Source organism: Ursus arctos, unplaced genomic scaffold, assembly GCF_023065955.2.
Source record: "Ursus arctos isolate Adak ecotype North America unplaced genomic scaffold, UrsArc2.0 scaffold_16, whole genome shotgun sequence".
In the NCBI taxonomy this organism is placed as follows: Eukaryota; Metazoa; Chordata; class Mammalia; order Carnivora; family Ursidae; genus Ursus; species Ursus arctos.
This window is the reverse complement of record NW_026622830.1, coordinates 625909-631732: the sequence shown is the minus strand read 5'-3', so window position 1 is coordinate 631732 and position 5824 is coordinate 625909.

Here is a 5824-nt window from a genome sequence, read left to right as displayed (position 1 = left end):
GCGGCGGCGGCCGCGGGCTCCGCTCCTTGTTGGGGATTCGGCGGCGGCGGCGGCGGCGGCGGCAGCCCGGGCGCGCGCTTCCTAGTGACGCAGGCGGCGGGGCCGCGCACGCAGGGCGGGGGCGGGCCCGGAGACTTATTTGGCGCTCGGCGGGAAGGCATGCAGCGCCGAGAAATAGGGCCCGGCGGGCCCCTGCGCGCGTGCGCGAGGTTGGGGGCGGGGCCCAGGGCGGACGCGACGGTACCTTCGCAGGGTCCCGCCCACGGGCGCACCTGCGGGTTCGGCCCACGCAACTGCTAGATGTGGAACGCTGCGCGGAAAGATTGTTCAGGGACACTTTTTGAAGGATGTGCGGGGGGGGAATGTGCGTGAACAGTAAGTGACAGAAACCAGATGTCGGGCCGCTTGTCGTGTCGAGCGTGTGGAAGGCCGCCTACCCGGAGACAGGCTCCGGAAGAGCCGCTTGTCCAGGCCGAGCCCTGCAGTGACCGGGCTTTGGTTCTTACGAGCCCTTCCAAAGGGCTTTGGACACTTCCCGAGTCCGCGCTCTGCCCTACGGTGCTCTTGTGCCGACCGCCCCCCTGCCCCCAGCCGCACTTTCCTGTGCTGTAGCCACTGGCCACATGTGCTCATTGATGTTGGAGTTAATTAACGTGGAAACTCAGGGCCGAAGGGACACTCAGATGGAGGGTTGGGGAGTTCTGCGAATCGCCGGCGCTCGCTCCGTTTAATTACTTGTAATTACAGGTAAAGCGCTTGCGTTTTCCGGAACGCAAGAAGATAATCATTACTCGATTTTACGGAGTACCTTTGATTCGGGAACCAGGTACAACCTTCCCTGTTGCTTGATTGAAAGGTGCAGTGGGAGCCCCCACGGCGGTGGTTAGGGAGATTCGTCTGCCCGGCCTGGAGCTCTTGGCCTGAGGACTCTGGGACCGGGCATGGTCCTTAGTCCGCCCGTGTCGGGGCTCCCTCCCTGCCCTGGGCGGCGGGGGGCAGTACCCAGAGGGCGGCCGAGGCGGCCCACTCCTAGAGCAGGGCAGGCACGCCGAGCTGTCCTGATGTGGGTGTGACTTCTCACGGTGAGCAGCCGCTGGAGAAGTGCAGTCCCCGGAGCGCGCGCTCCCAGCGAGGGCGCAGAGAAGGCAGGAAACAAGCGCCTTGTTCGGGACCCAGCCGCGGACCTGCGTTCATACTTAGGTAGGAAGATCGCTGAAGACCATTTCCCAAGTGGGAAGTTTTCAAGCAGACTTCATTTCAGTGATGTTATAATTCATTCTGTTTGCAGTAATTTAGAGTGTACTTCAGCGATGGAAAAAAATGATTCTTTTTAAGGCTGAACTATTGGGACGCGTGGGCGGCTCAGCCAGTTAAGCACCTGACTTCGGCTCAGGCCATGATCGCAGTGTTCTTGATCCGTCTGGCTCCCTGCTCAGGGGGAGTTGGCTTCTCCCTCTCCCTCTGCCTCTCCCCCCAACTCGTGCTCACTCGCTTGCTCTCTCAAATAAATAAATAAAATCTTTAAAAAATAGATTAAACTATTGAGCTTATGTGAGTGCTATTTTATTACCTGGTAAATACAAGAATGGCTGCCCACGATCCATGTCTCTGTCATTTATCTCATGTTCTTGAGATGATGCCAACAGAGTCAAAGGGAGAAGTTCCGGAAGGGCGCTGGTGACGGAGACCAGGCCTGTGTGGCACGAGAGAGGGCATCCAGGTGACCGTGTCTGCATCAGCTGCCTGCCGCTGTGGCCACCAGCCCCAGACTCTGCTGGTGTCCAGGCTACCTGGTCTCTCCACTGCGGCATGACCTCCACCTGTTTCTGTCATAGGACCTCAGGCCCAGCACTGGAACGTGTGCTCACCTCTTCTGTCTGCCAGAGAGCGAAGTTACAGCACTGGGCTATGCTTGGCCGGCAGGATAGATCGGTTTTACCAGGTGATTTCTCCCCAAGAACACCCATGTGAGATACCCAGCCCACCTCAGGCTCCCAGGAGGAGGGGAGCTTTTGCTCCAGTTTGTTACAAAGGAAGGGAAATCACACTGTCTTGCAAGTCACTGACATCAGACTTCCTGACAATGCCTGGACCCCTGAGAGGCCATGGAACTGTGGGTGTCATCCAGGCCAAGGATGCTATGGGGTCACCATGCCCCACCGTCTACCTGCGCTCTGCTTCAGACAGCTCCTGACCAGACAGGAACCAAGACAAAGGCAGCCCCCAGGTCTGCAGCCGTTGGCCGTCCCTTCCGTCCAGCATTCTGCAAGCCCCCGAGCGTGCGTGGCGGAAGCTGACTTGTGCACCGAGAGCTACAGAGCCCCACGTCGGTGGAGGTGTACACAGCTCGAGACAGCCCCGTGTCCTGACGGCAGAGTGTGAGGAGCTCGTTGGCGTGACTTCGCATTCACACTGCGGCCAGCGCTTAAGAAGCTGCCCCACACGAAGCTCCGGTTTGATATTAAAGAACAATCTTTAATACATGCTTTCCTTCAGCTGTGGGTCTGAGACCAGATTGTCTCGTCTGCTTCATCCATTCTCACTGTTGTTCCTAAGAAAATATCACTCATCTTGTTTTCGTTTTTTTTTTAAGCAAACATTTTCATTAGATGTTTGTGCCGTGTTATCACCACATGTTTTCTCCAGGTCACTGAAATCAGATCCACTTTTTCAGGGTCCAGTTAATATCCTAGAGCCTTTGATTTTACTGTTGTTTTTCCACTTTGCTTTTATTTTACATCTTTTATACTTTCATTTCATTTTACTTTTCCATTATTCTGTCATTTTCCATCATATCTTATAGATCTTCTAAAAATAAGGGTTTTTTAAAAAGTGAGATTATGATTTACATTGATTTTTTTTTGTGAGTGAGTACAGTTGACACACAATATTATTTTTCATTTGAAAATGTTATGTTATGGGGAGGGGGGGCACCTGGGTGGCTCAGTCGTTAAGTGTCTGCCTTCGGCTCAGGGCGTGATCCCGGCATTCCGGGATCGAGCCCCACATCGGGCTCCTCCGATGGGAGCCTGCTTCTCCCTCTCCCACTCGCCCTGCTTGTGTTCCCTCTCTCGCTGGCTGTCTCTCTCTCTCAAATAAATAAATAAAATCTTAAAAAAAAATGTCATGTTACGGGGCACCTGGGTGGCTCAGCCGGTGAAGCGTCTGCCTGCAGCCCAGGTCATGATCTCAGGGTCCTGGGATCGAGCCCCGCGTCGGGCTCTCTGCTCAGCGGGGAGTCTGCTCCCTCTCCTCCCCGCTAGTGTTCCCTCCCTCTATCTTTCTCAAATAAATAAATAAAATCTTTTTTTTTAATGTTAACGTGTACCGGGTGTATGATTTTAAATGAATTGCTATTATTTTAATTTCTGAGTTTTAATTCCTAGTGTGGTAATTGTCAATCTATGTAGTCCACATAAGCAAAAAGTCTATGAAACCAGAAAGTGGGCAGAGTTTTCTCAGAAGCCCCCGTACATCCGTAGAACAGACAACAGATGACCACAGAGCCGTTGAAGCCGCGCTTATGACGTGGGACGAGTGCTAAGGTCACTGAGTGTAGTTCTCAGAGGTCTGAATGTTGGCTGCCCTCAGCGCTGCGGGTCCGGCAAATCTTCTCTGCAGGAAAGGAGTTTTGATGGACCGAGGTTTTTTTAATTTGTACGTTGCAGTGATGAAGTTAACATATATTCTATGTATAACCAGAAAAACTATGAATGTCATAAAAATAATGTCTACCCTGTTTTCCTCACAGTGGACATTTTTCAGATTGAAAACATCATAAAGTGCCTTGAAAACTCATATGTTACTGTTCATGCATGAAGTCTTATCGACTAGCAGGAGAGTTCTTAAGGGGCAGAGGCTATGCTTTCAAATCAACACTCTCTAGAGAGGGGCACGTGTAGTAAGCCCTCGCTAACATGCTGAATACACGAACAAATGCGTGAATGTCTTAAAGTGAATTACACAGGGCGCCTGGCTGGCTCAGTGGAGGAGCATGTGACTCTTGAACTCAGGGTTCTAAGTTTGAGCCCCACACTGGGTGTAGAGATTACTTAAAAAAAATAAAGCTATGGATTATATATCTACAATTTCTGTTTTTGGTTGAATCATGATGCCCAAAAATATGTTGATATCTCAATTCCCAGTAACTCAGAATGTGACCTTATTTGGAAATAGGGCTGTTGCAGGCGTAATTACTAAAATGAGGTCATATTGGATTAGGGGGGCCCCAATCCAATGACTGGTGTCCCACAGAGACGGACACACAAAAAGGGGACGCGGCCATGTGACCACAGAGATTGGCATGATGCACGAGCCGAGGGATGCCAAAGATTCTGAGTGTCCGGCAGAACACCAGCTCTGGTTCTCAGTGCCAGGGGAGGACCCCTGCTCCATGGAGGAGAGCAAAGCTCATCACAGCACCAGTCACCTGGGGTAAGAGTCCACACAGTCTGCCCACCACATCCTGGCACTGGAGTTGCCAAGGAACACGTGAAGCCTTCAAGTGCTGACAGAGCAGCTTCACTCGTGCAAGGAAGAGACGCACAAGGTCTGCTTGGCCAGCTGGTCCCTGTGCACCCACCCCTCCTGTCCTGCAGTGGGAAGACCCAACCCCCCAGAGCCTGAAGTACTGAAAGCTGGGGGCCTGCCTGAGGGTGTTCACCTGGGGGTGCTCACCTGGGGGATGCTTACCTGGGGGTGTTCACCTGCGGTGCTCACCCAAGCAGGACAACAGATCGCTCACTGAGCTTGCGGCAGGGAAGGACGTCCTGTACACATTCTGTGGGCTCCTTATTTGTTGGAAAGAAGGGTTCCAGGCCCAAAGCCTGTTCCTAAGCGGTTCTGTTTGGGGTGGAAAGACTGCCTTTCCCAACAGCCAGCGTTAGGAGAGGCCAGGATGACCTCCAGCACAGGTTTCAGAGGAAGCATGGCCTTGTGACACCTCGATTTGGGGCTCCGGCCCCAGAACTGTGAGAGAATGTGTTTCTGGTGTTCTAAGGCGCCCATGTGGGGCAGTTGTTACAGCAGTCCCGGAACGCTGCTATGATGTGGAAGAGCAAGCCATCTTGGGCAAGAGAGAACCGTGGTCGGTGCTGACTTTTCCCACCCTGGCTTCCACAGCCTCAGCTTGAGCCCGCCCAGCAGGGGGTGTGCGAGCGGGCCGCAGGAGGCCGTGTGTGGGACCGAAGGCTCTCTGTGCTACCATCTTGCCAGTTTCGCTAGACGCAGTGATTAGGGGCTGGGACCCACCGCAGCCCCCAGACACTGGGTGAACACCAGCTGTGTCCAGAATACACGGGGTCACTCAAGGCAGCCCGTCTGACGTGGTTTTAAAAGATGCCCACGGATTCTTGACATCCCTCGTCTTCGCGGGTGGGGTCTGACTCCTCTTGAGTGCAGGCTTCCCGGTGACGCACTTCTGACACCCAGAGCGTGTGGAACTCTGCCTGAGATTAGGTCGTGCAGCTGCCTCCTCTCCCGCCCTGACAGCTCGGCCTGGGGGCCAGCCGCCGCATGCTGAGGTGCCCACGCAGCCCCAGGGAGCGATCCCGGGGGGAGGACCTGAGGCCGCCTGCTGACTCCGTGTGGGCGGGCTGGCTTGAGGGTCCTCCACCCCAGTCCGGCCTCGGCCGACGTCCCGACTGCAACCTCCGGCGAGGCCTGGAGCCAGACAGCCCAGCTCCTGAGTTCCTGACTTCAGGACGTGGTGAGATAAGGTGTGATGTTTTAAGCCGCTGCTTGAGGTCGTTTGTGGTGAAGCCCAGACAAGGAACCGGGATGGGCTCCCCAGAAAGACTCCCACCTTCGCTTTTTTGTTGTCGTT